Here is an 18789-nt window from a genome sequence, read left to right as displayed (position 1 = left end):
AAAAAAAGAAAGAGGGGGGGGGGGGGGGGGGGAGTCTGTAGCTTAAGCTTGAAATGGAAATTTTCACATTCTCTACAATTTTTCTCTCCGTTGGTGCAAACAAAATGGAAGTGTACAATCTTCAAGGCATACACAGAGAGTGGTGAAATCTTCATGCAATTTCTAGTCCACAACTGTTTAAGCCAAAAACATCAAGTAACAAGCAGACTTCGTAGAACCTTGAGTTTTTTCACCTCTAAATATCACTGGGAAAAGCACATCAAAGACAAAAGCAAACGGAGATAGTATGTGTGTGTATATATATATATAAAAAATGTTACGATGTTTAACTGAATGTGGTGTATGGTCAGTCAGTATGGCTGCTGTGTACTGCATCATTTCTGACACATGACAACTGTCCTTTGTAACCTTAGAAAAGCAAATTATTATGTTGAGATCTAGTTCACATTGTAGAAGACTTGTCAGCATGCATGTACGGGTTCTAATATGCCAGCACTTCTACCACAGGCAAATCTCTAATGTGGTCTGGCCAAACACAGGAGATGACTCTGCTATGTAAGTAGGTTGTTTTAGTATGTCTTTAGCAGTAGCTGTGGAAGAGGTGGCCTGGTGCCTTCCACAGTACACATTCTCAATTCTAACTTACTCGAGTAATAATTCTAAATCCAGCCTTTGAGCATCCATCAACACTTCTCTCCCCTTTTCTGAATGAGACTTACTACAAGTTTATCACTTCTTTTAGAGAGAGTAAAAATGGTGTTTTCCCCCTTTTCATCTTCCCTTTACCATACTTCCGCTGTCCTGTTTGCATATATTTTCAGATTGCCAAGTCCATATTTTTTTTAATTTCCTTTTTTTCATCATTTCCTCTTTCTTCTTTTTGTGTGGAAGAGATGCATGTTGGGATACCTTTGTTAAATACAATTCTGCTAGAATAAGCATTTGCAGTACAGTAGGAAAGCTTTCCTGTAAACCTAAAGCATTGTGAAAGTCTTAAAATGGACTCCCATCTTTTCTCCCCTGGCACCAAGTAGATGCTGTTAAAAAGAAGATTCTAGATTCACTATATGTAATTTCCCCAAGAATTAATCAACATTAACATTTTCCCCATTAGCATCTGGAAATGATGTCAGAACAAAAATAAAATGCAACAGTCTGTAAAAGACCACCTAGGTACTTGATGGTCAACTTTGCTTTTTTTGTTTGTAACGCTAGTACCTTATGCTTTCTAAAGTACCTAACCTGTGGATACTAAAAAGTCCTGTAAAAGGAAGAAATAATTTCTCCTAATTTTAAAGCCTGGCAGCATTACCAGTGAGGTGTTTGAGAAGGCCCAACAGGAATGAATAAGCAAGTTGACACCTTCCTGTCTCCATACAGACAAGATGGCCAGAGCTGAGTGCCACAACGCAGCTGCCCTAGTTGCAGGGCATCACTAACACAGGGATGGAAGCTTGCAGCACCTCGTGTCCCTGGGGAGTGGCACAGCACCGGCTCTTGCCTTCCTGCTGCTTGCCCGCTCAGTGCAGTGAGGGAAAAGTTTCCCAGAAAGTGGGAAAATGGTGCTAATAGGAGACTGCTACAATCCTTTCTTCTCTTCCCTTCACATTTCCACTGTCAAAAGAGCACATAGATCAGATGTCATTTGCAGGGGGTGTTTTTTACTGTTCAAACGCAATTTGTTTTACTGAAGTTAATCCCACTGTCAACCTGGATACCATTGCAAAATACTGTTGAGTTAAGTTAACACTGGTTAAGACACGAATATACTGTTCAACTGATACCACAAGCAACTGCGTGTGAATGTTCACTATGACTTCAGCTAGTTTAGCTGTTTGATTGCAGTCACCTGGGATTGTTTGTATTGGTCATAAACTGCACAGGCGAGGCCTGAGGCTCTGGAACTGCAAATCGTCTGTGTTGTAAACAGAATTGTTTTCAATTCTCTCTTAATCCTGACTTTTCAAATGTTTTGATACAATTAACAACATCCGTTAAATAAAAACTGATTTGAAAAAAGTCTTTAAAAAATTATACCAAATATCAAGTGAAATAAAAACATCTCTCAAAATGTTGATCACAACTGATTCTGGAGGGTGCATATGCTAGAAATTCAGTGGCTGAGCTAAGTACTTGGAATTCTGGTTATTTCAGGTAAACTAGAGAAACAAGAATACCAAGGCTGTTTCAGGAGACATAAACTATATTTTTAACAGTATTGCCTAAACATATAAAGACAAAAGGAAATTAAATATAAACTATCTCAGTCATAACAGTAACTACTGCCAAATGTGACTGAACAGATGAGAAAATAATTTACAATATAACTCAAAATTCAATCTATCTTAGAAATAGACCCCTGCTAGTCCTGGACTTTAGAAAAGCATGAGAAACCTATGCAGATCCTATAGCTGGAGCTTTCTGTTTCCATCAAAGCTCTGAATAACAAATTATATTTGTTTTGGAAAACTCAATAATGCAGCTCTTGGAAAAAAAAAATTCAAAGTAAATGGACATAACATTAAACTCATGTGCAAAATGAACATAACAGTGTCTTGCTAACTTGGTAACATGAATTTTTTGGCCTTACATGCCTTTTTTTGTGCTGAGTCTTTTTCTGTCCCCTTCACTATATTTTAATGGGTAAGGAAGGCTCTTAGAAATGCCAGAACAGACTGATTTATTAGTTTGCTGATTTCTTATGTATATACAAGTAAATCTTTAAGTGTTCCTTATGCTCGTGGTAGTTCTGACACACAATGTTGCATTAAATGCAAAAGGGAAAAAGAAGTACTTGTGGTAGAAGTGTAGAAGGTTAGTCTTTTATATTCAAATACAAGTAAAGAAATTTACAGAACATGAATGAGTCTGTAGCAACCATTATAAAAATAAGTTCTCCAAACATGAGGTTATAAACTCATCTGTAGAATGAGATGTCTGAGGAGTAGAATATTGCTGTGCATTTTACTCCCCAGCACCCATAAATAAGCAGAGATGAACAGTAACAGAAACATTAGCTTATCACAGAAGCAGAATTAATCAGTAGACCTAGTTTGTGTGTTTGTTGGAAAGATACCAAATAGCCAACTGTTTGCTGCACAACCAGATTAGGTGCTCCAGACTACTCCCAAATTATTTTCTCTGACCACTGAAATAACTGCTTTCAAAATCAGATGAGTTCTTTTGGGCATTTGTGGGCTTGATATTTACTGGATCGGTCTCATTCACTCAGACTAGAACCTTAATGTGCTATAATGAAAAATCCCCATCTCAAAATACTGAAAACTCGCTCTATAGGAGAGAAATCTCTGAGCTATAAATATAAAATGATGAGGTCGGGGAAATCTTTGGATCATGTTTCAAATTGTCACCAGAATGGTCAGTTCACACCTGCAAAAGCTGAAGAGGCTATCGCAAGATTTTCTTTTAAAGGTGACAAAGAAAGGAAGTAAGTCTTGCAGATACACTTCAGGTTTTGTGTGTACAGTACCTAGCAGAAGAGAGCTCACATCTTAACTGATTTTCTGTATGCTACAAAGACATAAATGCTCATGTATCTGATTATGAATACAACAGCTGAAGTACATGAATCCTTACCACTACCTGAAATTAAGATAAATGCACACAATATTAGTTTTAAGTTGATGGCCTCTGCTTCCAGTTTACCCTTTTAAAAGGGTAGCATTTAATTAAATGTCCATTTAATTTGTTTACATGACTAATTAATAGTTGAAAGTGGAATTAAACATAAAGCTTTTAAAATGCTCATTCCTTTCCTAGCATGCAAGAATAGTAAATGTGAGCATCATAAAATGCAAGCACAAAACTGGGCAAGAATGCTAAAAATGGAAAAAAAAAAAAAAAGTGACAGCCTACAGAATATCAAGGTAGTAATCCAATATAAATTAGTGCCTGTCATTATCTGTAGCCAGCTGGTCATCATTATCCTATTATATAGAAGGATAACAAATGTGTTAATAAAGCTCTTGTTACGAAGTTTTTTGGATATAAATACAGATCCTGCATTTACAGGAGTATCAAGGGTATCGGGGGGAAAAAGAGTGTGAATGAAACCAAAAATGACATGTCTCTGTTAAACTTTGCTGTCTATTTTTCCAGTGTAGCTATTTTGCATATCCAGGTTAACTGATGAAAAATAACCACAACCGCACACTAGTTAATTCTACTGTTTCTGTAACTGTCGACTTTTCAGCTGGAAGGCTGTGTAAAGTGAGCTGTCTGTATGTGCTTCCACAGGTCTTCCACGACCTCCTTCCTCCCTTGTCCTTGCCCTGGGCTCCCCCCCAGTTTCTGTTGCATAAGATAAGGTCTCCAAAATGTGTCCGTTATAAGCAAGCTTAAAACTTTTAATTTCCAGGTACACGCCTCTGCTAATTAACTAATTGAATTATTAGTGTGGTGCAGGTTTACTGCTCCAGCATGAAGAGCAATGGTGAGACTCAAGACTCAACAATGCTAGGTTCCAGCATCCACAGTAAGTGTCAGACACACTTCTGCCTTCCTTACCTGTGCCACTTCTTGCCTGGACCCTTGCCCATCCTTGAAGATTTGTCCCTTCAGGCTTACAGCTCTAGGTCCAGTCCTTCTCTTCCCTTCCAGACAGATGCATATTGGCTTCTGTACCTTCCAGGCCAGTGTTGGGGCTGCCTTGTTTAGGTAAAACAGCAACTGACTCTTCCTCCTCAGCCTGTGGAAGAGAGCAGCAGGGACAGCAGAACAGAGAGTCTGTCCTTCTCCGTTCGGCATCCAGCATAACAATCACCTTGAGGGCTGGAAGGAGTAATTAGATGGGAACTCTTGTTCAACCGAGATCTAATAAGCCTATACTGAACATATGCTTATTAAACCAGTAGCTTTTTTAGGCAATTTTCAATGAAATGGAACATTCCTGATACAAGGACCTACAAATACTCTGTTATCATTCTAATTTGTGAGCAGTAAATTAATGGGCAGTAAAATTCCTCAGTAATATTAACAAAAAAGGAACATGCACAAACCAGCAGTTCTTCTTGATCAAGTTATTAGAAAGGCTAGATTATTTTTGCTGAAAATCTTAAAAGATTTCAACCCAAATTCTCAGAATGGAAAATTTGTTCTCATAGTTAAAATCTGTAAAGTCATAGGCACCAAAAGCAGGAGCTGAAATTGGAAAGTAGCAGGCAACCTTACCCACGGGAAATGTAACCATCTCTAATTGTACAGAGAAGGATGCCATGCCAACACACAAATGAAATGGTTTGGGGTATTTGGGTTGTTCCACTATTGAACTGTCCAAGTGCATGACCCTCCTACTGACAGCCTTCCTCTCTTTCCTGCTCATGCTCACACTCAGTGAGCTTCATACACCTTGTCATAAATCAATTCCTAAACTCTTTGAGATATCTGCTTCCTTTCTTTCTCCAAATACTGTTTTAAGGCAAAAGATTGACAATAATCTGTTCATTGGAAAAAACATGATTTAGCCCACATTTGTTTTAAATTCATTTCATATTATCTTGTAAAATTTTAAGCGCGATGTGGAATGAGAAGGACATCTGAATGAATTTTAATCTTAGATCTGAAATGCTGCACTATAACCATATAATTCTTCTCTTCTATACATTTGTTAGAGTAATTTTTATCCCCTCCCCAGTCTACTAAAATTCCCTCTGTCCAAGGGCCCATGACCCCATACAGACATATACGCAGTTTATGCATAGGATAGCCCTTCTCATTTCAGTGGACATACTCCTATACTTCATACTGGATTTGTATTATTTCTTCACAGGTCAGAAGTCTGATGCTTACAGATCTTTCTGGGTTTTCTACAATACCCAAGGTAGGAATATGTGCAACAGAAAGGTCAAATTGTTAAGCCTCACTGTTGCTTTTTTATTGGAGAACTGGAGACAAAAATACAAAGTCTTTCTTTACGTCTCTGTAAGTGAAGCAGAAACAGTGTTTGTGAGCAGGAGGCTGGGTGTGGGAACTTAAGTATGCTGCATCTGTGACTTTATAAAGTGATTTGGAGACATCCATTTTGCAACAACTGGGAAGAAACTGGGTGGGTGGTGTAGAAGAGGGGGAACTGTGAAGACCAAATGTTTAGCTGTATTCAACTGTAAACAGAGTGATAGTCAGTAAACAGTCTCTCTGGAGAGAGTAATTAATAGGCACATGTGAAGGGATGGAAAAGAAGATGTATCCTTCTTCAGCGGACATCAAAGGGCAGGCTGGACAGTGAGAAATCAGCATACCCCAAGGAGGCCACACAGCTGAATGTACATTCTGCTAGGAAATGTAACGCAATGTAAAGAGCTAGGAAAAGGAGTGAGGGGGCAAGATAGGCAGTGAAAAAGGAGTTCTCAAGTAACAAAGGAAGGAGTGACTTGCTCTGCAAGGAAGGGAGCAGGAGTAGAGAAGCAGGGAGGTCTAAGCAGGCCAGCTCTTTCTGCAGAGGGGTCAAGTTGCAGAGAAGTTTTGCAGGATTAGAAAGAGTGATAAGATAGCAGAGTAGGTAGCCTCAAAATAAGATAAGGAAACAGAGGAGGAGCCACTGAAATTAATGGTTCTTCATTGTGATTCTCCTGCCTCTTGCTACATCTGAAAGCAGAACCCTGTGGCAGTTGGCCAGTTTGACAGGGAAGGCGATAAAAATAAATTACATCCTCTGTTTCCAATACAGGCTGAGATGTTTCCAAAAGAATGGGGGAAAGGAACTTATTTGCAGGGAGGAAAGGTACTTACGAGATCCAAAACTCATTGTCTGTTCTCTGTAAAGTGGTGTCATGACTGACTCCATAATTATATACTTGGCTCCAAATGGGGGTTTGGGAACATTCCACTTCTAGCTGCTTTCACAAATGTTCATCTGGAAGAGAAATCCAAGTTCAAAATGAAGGAAATGCTCCTCTTTGTTTCTCAAAGAGCAAGCATGAAACTGAGAAGAACAAATTGGAGAACCTGAGGCCAAGCAGTTTGAGATTCCCAGTGTCCTGAGTGGTCTTCCCTTTAAATTCTGTTAGTGTCATCTGTGGAGAATGTTTTTCCTTCAAAACCTGACTAAAACTGGGATAAGATAGATTTTTCCCAACCAATTTGATTTACAGTTCAACATGAACAGAATACGTGTATGTTAGCAGTGTGTTTTTGGCCTACTGTTGCAAATTGGGTTTTGTGGACCCAATTTAAATAGTCTAAAGAAAGAGTCAGGTCTTATTTGAGTTTCTTGGCACAAGTGGACATGCATTTTTGCTGTAAAAGCAGCTTTAACAAGGACAACTAATGTTTCTCAGACAAAGCACTGAGAGAGCTTTTTGTAAGCAGCAAAGAAACCTTTGAGAAGGCTGGAACCAGCAGTATCTAAGATGAAACATACCCTGTCCTCTTGCAGCCGCTATCCTCTTGGGTTTGATATCTGCCCTGCGGAAACTAAGGATTGCCATGCCTTCTCTAATACTTTTGGCTGATGTGTCAGGTGACACATGCAGGGAAAATGTGTCGTGTACAATGCAGGGACTATAACTGGGGGTCACACAAGGCAGGGAAGTACTTTGCATTCTAGCACTCCATCCTGTGCTTAGAACCAAGCAATTGCCATATTAGTTATCTACTATCATCTTCCACTGAGAAAGTAGTCCAAGTTCTTTGTTTAACCACATAGAGTGGAGTAACCCATCAGCTCCCCAGGAACTGGAAAGCGAAAGTAGATCTGTCCTTACAGATCCAGAACAAATATATTATTCAACTTACCTGGCTGATTTGTTCCATACCACTAGTGATTTTCCCAGAGAAAGATCCTGCATATGACTAATGGCATTTTTTGAGGGTTAGACATACCAAAGTTGTCTATTCAAGGGAACAAATGTCATGTTTCAGCAATTTAGAAACACTGGCTGCAGTTACTGCAAAGAATGGAATTGCAATTAGTCTTATACGATCTTTATAGGCATGCCTGAAAAACAGAGATGTCAATACTGCAAGTCTGAGAGGTCAGTAAAGCAGTGTCCTTTGCTGACAGACAACAGACCATGCCTCAAAACTCCCACTTTCTGGGCTGGTGGAGATAACATTTAGTGTGAGGCAGAGCAGCTTCAGTTTTAGGGCAGGGGTGCTGCCTCTGTGATTCTTTGGAATCCTCTTTGCCAGAAAGCAACCCTGTGTTATCCTCCAGAGATCAGCCAGGGCTGGTCTCCCATCTGTTCATGGATCTGCACCTGTTTTTCATTTCACCAATAGTGGCCACATGGCCTATGACTGTGGGGGAATACAGAGAAGAAAATGAATGTGTGGTTCAGGCACTGGGGTTCGATTCAGAAGTTCCGAGTTTAAATCCTGACTGTGTGGCATAACCTTGGTGAGTCCTTTCATTTCTGTCTGCTGTAACCTCATCTGTAAATGCGAGGAAGGAGTGATTATTATTCTGGGGCCTTCTCCTTACCTTTTTTAACAATGAATTGGAGAAAACTTGTTTTTTCCTCTTTGCTTGTATTTCACCCAGCATAGAAGTCTTTACAGAAGTGGTTCTCTATAAAACACATCACTGATGATTAGGAACACCAAACGTGTCTACCATCCATTTCCTTTGCACTCTGAAAAATAGAAGGGAAGTTCCTTAGAACACAAGTTGCTCAGTTTCTGTGTAAATGACAATACTGCTTAGACATAGCTCCAATAGCTTAGAACTAGTGTACAGGTATTTTGAGTGTTCATCTGCAATTGGTGCATGTCAATCCAGTGTAGTCACTTTATTGACCTGAGGATGAATCACATTCTAGCTGCAGCCAGCTTCAGAGACATACAGAGGCAGCATATATATCAATTTCCTGCCTCTCTCATGTCTTGCACTGGACATGCCATAGATTTGGCATTGTACATTTTGTAGTCTTTACACTTGTTTAGAAAACAGAGGTAAAGTTGTTGTCCCCTCTCTGCCTACTCATTTTATTATTGCTTCATCAGCCACACTCTGTGTGTTTACACTCCAGTACAACAGTTTGGCTGCAGCTTGGGTTGACAGCCTACAGATAGCTTGAGGCTAAATGAAGAGTGTAACTGCTGTCAGGTTCCATGTAAGTTCTCAGCTGGGCAAGGTAATACCATGCTAACTGGGGACATGCTGACCTTGCCAAATGCTATCAGCTTCTGTAAGGGTCCCTTAAAGTGTTCAGTGTCAGAGATCCTTGCAATTCACTCTGAATTCTCAACCCAGGCACCACGTGTAAAGAATCCTCTCATATTTTTTCTGCCGGGGATTGAGTTGATTATAACTGTTCTCAGAGTTTTCACCTTGAGCCTCACTCAACTTCTATTGAAAGCTGCGGGGGTTTGTCATTGACATCAATGGAATTAGGCTTAGGCCTTTATCAGAAAGTTTGCTGTTTGCTGCAAGTTTGATTTCCATGTGATATATCTGGAAGCTTCCAATAATCACACTGCCTTTGAAATGGGAAATTGACAAACTGTTATCTCTGGGAGCTTGTTGGGTTCGGATTGGTTCCATCAGATCACAAGTAAATTTGTGCCAAGCAAGGTTACCATTGAATGCTTTATGTCTGATCCTCAAATTCAAATTTACCTGTCTGATTGTTTTGCACTTGAGACTATCACTCTTCGCTTTTGTCTGAAATTTGAAACAACAGAAAGGGAGGGTATTTTGCATGACCCATGGATTAGGAGTTTTGTGTCAGCTTCAGAAAACCTCAAGAATCTTGGGATACAACGTTATGCTGAACACTACAAACTCACAGGTGCTGTGACCAGAAGAGACAATTATGATCATTTATTTTGACCTGCAAGTTAGGAAGTACCTCCTGTAGTTTTTGTGGAGGTCCACACCTCTCAATTTAACCAATACCTAGTCATTAGAATTCTAGGTTGATTTAATTACCTCCAGTTATGGAAAGTTCACTGCAATCTAAGTGAACAATTTTCCTTAGTGTTTAAAATTTGTTTCTCATCTGAACTTGTTTAACTTTTGTTTTATGTCACCAGATGTTGCTCTGCTTTCACCTGTGCCTATTGTTTGACTTTATAGCTCTATATAGTATCCCCATGTAGACCCTTATGCACTGCAGTCAATCAACTTTTTACTTTTTCTTCTTAACCATCTTAAGAGTTATTATAGATTATATATATTAGTAGTAATATATTATTCAGTACATTTCAGAACTCCATTAATTTATAACACTATATTTTCAGAATTTGGATTACACCAATTTATCCAGCTTCTGGTGACCTGAATCACCGTGCTATTTTTAAATGTTGGTGCCACATTAAATATTTCCATTGAAACTCCTGTGGTTCATGCTCACTCTACAGTTTGGTAAGGCCTACTTATAAAATCAGTTCTTTCACACCCAGATGTATAATTCACATTGGACTCGATGGAAATATCCATTTTACCCAGGAATGGCAAGATCAGACCTTAAACTAGCAGGCAATGCCAATATGATGCTAACAATGAAGACATTAATCCTGAAAGAGCCAGCTACTGAGATTTTCCTTCCATTTCATGACTCAGCTTTCTTTTATGGCCTATTTTTAAGTTATTTCCACTACATCAGTTTTTTGATAGAATGGTATAAATTAATTTGCCAAAAGGTAAACTAAAGCTGGACCCAATGCTATCAAGACATGGAGTAATTGAAGTGGAAAGGGACCTTTGGAGGTCATCTTGTGTAAATCACCACTGAGAGCAAGGTGAAGTTCGAAGTTAGAATGAAGTCTACTGATAAATGCATCTGTGACTACAGGAAAAAGTTGAATGGTACCACATTCATCTTTGAAAATTAACCATTCATAAAGGACATGACTTACAAATGTTATGACAGATTATGGCAATAGGGATGTTGCTATTATATTTTGCTAGGCACCTTCTCACTGTGCATCCTTAACATATATTTTGGAGCAAAACTCTATTAGTCAATCTAAAATCAACATAAACTTTCATGGAAGTATGGAAACGACTTTGAAGTTTTCTGTCTCATCAATGGCTCAAGAACTAACCTTTTTGTTTAAGCACATAATATGCAACAAGTTGACTTAAAAACTCTTCTTTATCCATATGCATTTGTAGTATTTTAATTCTCCTTTGTCAAAACAAATATGAAGAATTAGTCTTCCCACTTTTGGAATGACCTTAGTAAAATTAGGCCCTAGATGGAAAGATATTTGACAGAAATCTGTAAAGTGATTTTTTTTGTATATAAAATGCTGTTGTAACATTTGCTCCTCTGGTCTTATTCTTTTTACTACAGTTTTTTGACATCTGTCCCTGTCGCTTTTCATCAAATATTTATCTGCAGCAGCTGAAAGAGCCTCATTTGTTTTAATTAAAAATAAGACCACCAAGCTAGGATCACTTCCTTAGCTCTTCCATGGCTTGCACAGACAGAGAGTAGATCTTGTGAGGTTTTCCTGAGGGTGGCCCATTGACAGGCTTTCCCCCTCCCTATATCCTTTTCTTTTGCACCATGTTTATTTTTGGATAGAGAAATGTAATCAGAGCCACATTCCGGACAAAGAAACTTTTTACAGTTGACACACATGAGAAAGGAGGAAGATCATGTTGTGTTTCGTTTGGTGTTTCATTGTAAGAAACCATTTTCTAATTTGTGGCTTCTGGAATGGAATTATCATTGCCACAGAAACACAAGAATTGTCATAGCAATAACGCCTCTAGTTCAGCATGCTGATACTGACACAGGCAGCAAGCACTTAAGGAAAAATTGTAGAAATTCAGCTGAGGAATTTCCTACTGATTTAAAATATTTTTTGCACTTTTTCCTACTAGCCTATCAGACTCAAAGCTTACTGACAGTAACTTGTGCACCTCTTAATTTATTTTGTAGGCACAGTACAAAGAAAGGTTGAGGTGATCTTAGATATCAAAAATTACCTAATTACAGCATCTACATAAGAAAACAGGTTCAGGTGAGTAAAGAGTATTTTTTTTCCCTCATAATACACATATGCAACAGGCACACATATAGCACATTTCAGAACACTTACAAAAAAGTTCTTGACTTACCAAGAGGTCAAAGGAAATTTTATCTCAGCATTTTTTCCAATTCACAGTATTATCTCCTATTCCACAGGACACAATGACGTGGCTGCGTAATGTCCTCATGTAGATTGGTTCTGTATTTGAAACATACGGGTAAAACTGACACAGAATTTTAAGGGTAAAGTTTTCAAAAATAGACAGATATTAAGAGCACAAATTTAAATGAAAAGTTGACCCCTAAGTTGTGCTATACTGATAATTATTATTTAAGTAACTTTTACAGACAATAATTCACTGTATTATAGTTACAGTATTACACTATAACTTTCTAAGATCTTGATAGTGACATAAAGGAAAAGAATCAATTATGTAACTTGGAATCAGAATTTAATCCTTTCCTTGCAAGATACTGAGACAGGAGACAGCACCAGTGTTGTCAACTGAACAATAGGAGGGCATTCAGGAACCTAGATTTTCTTTCCAGCTCTGCAACTGGATTGAGGGTGACCTCATAAAATGCTGTTTCTATTCTGTAAAATGTAACTGCATATTCTCTTTTAAAAAGCATTTTAAATGAGGAAGTACTGTAAGGTACCCTAGATTTGATGCCAATTGCTTACAATGGTAAGTGAAATCAGAGTTAAACTAATTTAAGGGAGACTTGATTAACTAGAAAGATTAGGAGCTTGTCAAAAAGATATTAATTAAAGTCTGAGGACTGCTTGCCAGTGTCATTCTAAATTAATTGCTAATGGGTTAGTCTTAGAAGTGGAGTGCAGCTGCAAGAGTATCAGGCTCAAAGGAAACTTGATTTTGTTTATCATTCATTTTTACTTTGTTTAGCAAAGGATTTCTAAATACTAAAGAAACCTGAAACTGTTTCTGGCAAGGATATTTTTGATTACAAAAATCTTTCTATAAGCTAAATGACAGGATTCACACACTATACCCTTCTACCCTTTTCTCTCTTTCTGTAAATCTCTGGGAATAGAAAAACCTTTAGAACTGTATCTTGTATATCTTTTAAGAGGCAAAGAAGCCAAAAAAGCCAACTGGCTTTTTAGAGCCAGTGGCACACAGAAAGGATTGACTGACATAAAGTTAGCAGTGGTTCTACTGACCTCCAAATCATGTATGGTTGGTATCATGCTCTTTGGGGATAATATTACCTGTGAGAGCAATTCAGCACAGGCCAGAGATTTCTCCTCATTTCAAGGCCTCCATTTTATAGGAATACTTATGGGCACAGGGTGGGCATATGGGTGGGAAGTGATTCATACCCACTTCTGTCCCTATTTACAGACTATGTGTTGTAGCTTTTTGTATATGGGTTGTGCTGCAATGTCTCACAGAAATAAGTGCTTCAGGAGGATATGTAAAGAAAGGCTGTACTCTGATCAGACTTAAATTGGTGCATGTGGGGAATATTCTTTGAAGACAGTATAGTTACACTGGTGTAAAATGTGGGAAAATAGAACCTGAAGATTGCAATCCCTGCTAGCAGGCTGAGAGGCCATGCTGGCAAAAGGCCTGCCCTGCATTAGAGCTCCCTTTCTTGTCTGATAGAGGCTCCTCTGCTTCTGATTCTTAGAGAAGACTTAGTCAGACTGCCTTTTCAGTTTAGGCATGCAAGGGGCTTTTGCAGGTACCTTCTTTTCAGTTCAACAGTAGTGAGCAGGCACCGACAATAGAGAAAAAATTGTATGCCACTGAACATCTGTTAAGCTATTTATTTCCTTATTTTATGCTACCCAATAGCATAACCATTTTGCATCAGTCCCTGGGTTAGACAGAAACACAGATCACTATTTTAAAGGAAGTTGCAGAGTTCTGTGCTACCTCAGACAGAAATCTTTTAAATAGTGGGATTTCAGTGAAAATATTTATTTTTGATAGAGCTCTGTCACCAAAGGAGGAAGTGATAAACTGTCATCTTTTTTATTCCTACAGTTTCAATTTGAAAATGTGAAAGCTATCACTACATACAATTCTGCTAATTCAGGTATGTTAAATCCTGATGAGACAGACCCAAAAAGCACAGTTCTGGCCTTGTGAAAATCAGTGACAAAAATACAAGTTGATTTTAAAAGATTCCAAAATTGTACCAAAGTGTTGTTTTTTTAACCCCAGAAAATAAGAATATGATTTACACCTTCCCATGTTGATCCTTCTGTTCAGACAGTCATGATCATCATCATACTGGGACACTTCAGTGTTTTGGCCTTTATTTTGGATGCTGTCATTTTAGCAGTGCAAATACTACGTGATATGGGAATATGGTGCTTTGAAGTGCTGACTATTCTGTTAACGGCTTGGGAATACGGCTAGCACAGCTGTCTCCATATTGCTTGTGAACAGAATTCCTCTTCTCTTTGCTTCACAAAACTTGATGACAGAATATTAGTAATAGCTTTTGAAACTCTCTAATATACTAATTGAAAGTCATCTTCCTAATACTTACAAAACTATCTCAGTAAAGAGCAACATAGTACTATTACATTAACTGTCCCATTTGAAACAGCTGGACTCTAAACCTCTAGGTGCAGAACTCCCAGCAGAATTTACCAGACATCTCTGCTCAATATTGACATGACCAACTTCACAGCATTTTTCTTAAGAGGGATTTGAACCAGGGCCCAAAGTTTCCATCCCTATTTGGTAATCTATATATCATTGTGCCATTACTTCTCTGCTTGTACATATGCATATACACAGCACACAGACAGTCTCTCTTGTGGTTTTCATTGCTGTATGTGTGGTATGCGACATGTTGGACCAAGCAGGGAAAGCACCAGCAGCTGGAGAAATCTTTATCACAGAAACTTTTAGCAGTGAAGTACTAAGTCTCCCCTTGAAGTGAGATAAGCTATAATGACAGAACAACTTTCTGTGTGCCATGTGTGAAGACTCTGCACTTGCTAGTGAATCTGCTATTGCACTGAAAAAAAAGAGGATAGCCTGTAGTCCACCATGTTCATCGAGACTCAGAGACACTGTTTAACCAAAGCAGAATGATTTGACAACAGAGTATGTCTTGTAAATGTAAGAATGCCATTAAAAATGTAGCTGTGCTTACTGATCATAATGTAATTAAGTGATAAACATACACTGCAAGGTGAATGCCATGCAGTCTTGCCAGTATCAGGATTCCTTTAGTAACATATGGGCAAGGAAGCTTAGTGATTCACAGACCATGCTCAGAGTGAAGATAGCACCCATGGCTACGTGGAAGCTGGCAACTGATTCTCACGGAGAAAAGTCAGTAAGTTCCTTAAAATTAAAAAATGTGTTAGAAAAGAAGGGCAGTCAGAGAAAACATAGTTAGTATCCTATTGTCCTAGCATGAAATTCAAATCTTTGAACAATTACTACAGCAACTTATACAAACTGTGAGGTTTATAGATATACTGTCACTCTGATTCATGAGAAGCCTTACTCTACTAGATGTTCCAAATTAAGATTTCCAGGCATCCCATCTAATCTTCTAATCCAATAATCCTAAAATCCAGCAATTAAAGAATGTTTTGACAAAGCAACCTGAGGCTCATTCCTCTAATTACGCTGCACCGTTTAAGCTCACTGGCTTCAAATACATAGGTTTACCCATGCAAAATATGCATGCAGTGGATCTGAATTTACTAGATTAATAGACACTTCTGCAGAATGCAGCCTATTAACAGCTTCATCCAAGCTGGAACAAAATCAAGACATCTTATTGCCAAAGACGAAAACTCTGGGGGAAGTGTTGACTTAAGCAATTCTGTTTCCTTGCTGAGAATTAATGCAATTATACCTCTAACACTGTCATATCCAAGACCAACAATATTTAAAAAAACAGAGTTTAATAAGCAGCTGCTAGAAATCCCTCTCATTCTGTCATGTGGGTTAGATTTCTCTTTAAGATCTGCCATTTTGCTGGTGTTTCCTATCAGAAGGTGCAGAGTCTGATGATTTAGAATGAGACACATGAAATATTGTTCAAGTACTGAAGCCATGGAGAGATCGGAAACTTGAGTGATGCAGGGAATTTATATGTTGGTCAATTTAAGATAATTAAAAATTACTTCTATATATTCTTCCTATGCTAGAATTATACCTTATCAAGGAAAATTAATACTCTTTCCTGCTTCATTCCTAGGCACTAAATCATTCCTTCCTTTACTGAGGTGGTTTTCTGAGAGGTATGAAAATTAACAGACACCTAACCAATCTCTGGAAAGTTCCCCCATCATAAAGAACCTGCGACACTTCTCCTGTGGCAGTAGTTTGGTAACTTGCCACTTGCAGTCTTGCCACTATACACATGATGTCTACACTGCTGGACCCAATCTGTACAGCACAACTTCCCATGCTGGACTCACTCTCTAGAAAGAGGTCCCAGTGACTAAGTCCCACACAGAGATTTTTCCTTGTGCTCCACTTCATGTCCTAATCATCGGTCTGCTTTGCTTGTCTAACTGTAATGGCTCTGTGGAAGGACCCTCAGGCTGGAAAAGGGAATGAACTGAAGAACAAATTAGGAATTTGACTACTAATCTCTGAAATGGCTGGTAGCTGGTACTGGTGGGTGGCTCCATTTCAAGCACCACACAAAAAAAGAGCAGAATGAGGAAAAGGTGGGGTGAGAGGCAGCTTACCAGGCCTCAAATGATACCCAGCCTACTGTCCTTCACTAAGCTCAAGCTGCAGCTTGATGAGGATGGAGACTGGTGAATCACTGTCTTTGGAGTAAGGAAAAAAGTCTGGGGGAAGCAAAAGCACTGCTGAACTTCTGGAGAGGAATGCAAAAAGATTTGCACTATTTGATAACATGTGAGAGAAATCTGGAGTGTATAGGGTTTGCCCCAGAAGCTGGAAGAGAAACTAAATAATACATTCAACCTATTGTAGCAGAAACATGTAATACAATCATAGAATCATTTAGGCTGTAGAAGACCCTTAAGATTGAGTCCAACCGAGCTGTCTTTTCAGAATTCTAAATTGGACTCAGATTAAATATGAATCCTGGACTATCACAGGCTGATACAGTATGTGTCTCCAGGAAAGTACTAGTTTGCTAGTGAAACAAATTACAGTATTTTCTTTGTGAGTTCTGTGAACCTTCAACGTTGTAAGAAGATAAAATATTAAAAACCACAGAAATAGACAAGAGTTTTTTTTACAAGTGGAACCTTTGCACTGGCAAGACTATGTCTGTGTGACAAGAGGGTTTGGCTTGTTTGTTGTTTGTTTTGGGGATTTAAGAGGGTAATGAACAAAGCCATCCCAAGAGACAAAGATATGCAGCTTTTGCTTTGTCCCAACAATCTAGGGGAATTGAATCTACTGGCTGCCTGTAGTTCATTCTTGTAATCCCTTCATTAACCCTTTCATTCAACGAGCCCTCAGTTTTCCACTAGATCTGAACTGCAGTTTGCCTGTGTCTGTGCCCACATTTTTCTTTCATTTTTATGTTATGCAGGAATCCTTCTCTGTAGTGTTTGGTTCCTTTTAGACCTATCGGTCTATCATCAGACCATGTCCACCTTTTCCAGTGTTGATATTGATAAGAATTACAGAATACAGTGATATTATTCAAGTGACCACACTGAATCTTTCCTCTTTTCCCAATGACCTCCCACAACTTCACTGACTTACAATTTTTGTGTTGATATGTTATACATGCTTTTCACAATCCTTTAGCCAGAAGCTAAGGGGTTAATTGTTTTTTACCATATATGTATTGTACGGGCTGAGATGAAAGCCATGGCTCAGCAAAATCTTGGCTAAACATGCTTATTAGTTTCAAACACTCCTCATTCTAAAAAGGTGTTGCTATACACCTGCTATTTTAATTCATATTAGATTATTAAAATGAAAACAAAGTGCCAGCCTAGAAACAGAGCAGTGCTATGATCTGCTAGAAGACATCAAAAGTAGATAAAGTCTGATATGGCTACTGGAGTAATGTCTAAATTTAGAATATTCTTTCTGTGTAAAATTTTTGGGTAATATTCTCAGAAGAGATAACTGGCACTGAAGCCAACACCACTGTTTGTTTATATCATCAAGATCTGTATCCCTTTTATCTTGCATAAAACATGAATTACTAGCTTTTATGCAGTTGCCCTGCCCACTGTGATTTTCCAAAGAAGAGGCATGGAGGAAATAATTTTTCAAGGAAAAATTGAAAAGCATTTGCCTCTTGCAAGGCACCCACCCTTGACCACTGTCAAAATAGGATACTGAGCTAGATGGGCTTTTGGGTTGACCCAGCATAGGTGCTCTCAACTTCTTACATATTCACTCTTTTCACCTGGACAAATCCTGTTGTTCCTCTTTTGCTTCTAGTCGCGGCCAGCCAGAACTAGGGAAGGAAATGACTGTGCTGCAGTAACTACTGAAACAATCTGCTGGGATCAAATCCCTTTACACAAAGGATGAAATGGTTCCTTTCTGCCTGAATTTCCCCAGTGAGAACTTGGTAGCAGTTGGTATGCTTTGAATCTTCTCTCTGCGAGCAGGAGAATCATTCATTTTATTAATTATAGAGTGGGGGATACAGTTAGCCAACTGTACACTGTACACACTGATCAGGAGTTATTCCAAGAAGTACAGGGTGCCTGTTATAATTGTATCTTGCAATGCTGCTCACATCCTGCTCTGTGTCCCAGAATATGAGATAGCAGTATGTATTACCTCAGCTGAGAAAGATGAAAAAGAAAACATTGCTTATCAATAGACATGGACCAAAATGTTCCTCAGAAATCAGGTGACCTGAAACTCTGCTATAGCAACTCTAA

Source organism: Phaethon lepturus, unplaced genomic scaffold, assembly GCF_000687285.1.
Source record: "Phaethon lepturus isolate BGI_N335 unplaced genomic scaffold, ASM68728v1 scaffold46195, whole genome shotgun sequence".
NCBI classification, from domain to species: domain Eukaryota; kingdom Metazoa; phylum Chordata; class Aves; order Phaethontiformes; family Phaethontidae; genus Phaethon; species Phaethon lepturus.
Note: the sequence above shows the minus strand (reverse complement) of the source record.